This window comes from Penaeus monodon, chromosome 28 (genome assembly GCF_015228065.2).
Source record: "Penaeus monodon isolate SGIC_2016 chromosome 28, NSTDA_Pmon_1, whole genome shotgun sequence".
In the NCBI taxonomy this organism is placed as follows: Eukaryota; Metazoa; Arthropoda; class Malacostraca; order Decapoda; family Penaeidae; genus Penaeus; species Penaeus monodon.
The window spans coordinates 34355202-34355491 of record NC_051413.1 but is presented as its reverse complement, the minus strand read 5'-3'; the positions used below and the strand labels follow the sequence as shown (position 1 = coordinate 34355491).

Here is a 290-nt window from a genome sequence, read left to right as displayed (position 1 = left end):
CCATGTGTTTGAGAGGAGAAGTTTCGAAGTATCTCCAATTAATCTATCAACAACGATAATAATGTATTCTGTATTCATAGCAACGGGGTGGGCCTCTAGTAACGAATTTCAGGCTAGTTTTCAGGCTTTAAACGATGACGTAAAACGCATTGCCGAAAGTCTGAATGGCTCTCCCAAGCGTTGGAAAAAATCCAATGTGTTGGTACTTTTTTGATCTACCAAAAATGCCCTTAGTGTGTCACTAGACTGTTTGAGTACCACTGCTACAGACAAAAGAGACACTTTCACAC

At 40.3% G+C, this 290-nt stretch overlaps 1 protein-coding gene across 1 annotated transcript in view; it reads right to left on the bottom strand.

Moving 5' to 3' along the window:
• LOC119590995 (cartilage oligomeric matrix protein-like) overlaps positions 1-290 on the bottom strand; it is a 7655-nt gene that overhangs the window by 4257 nt on the left and 3108 nt on the right. The window lies entirely within an intron of this gene.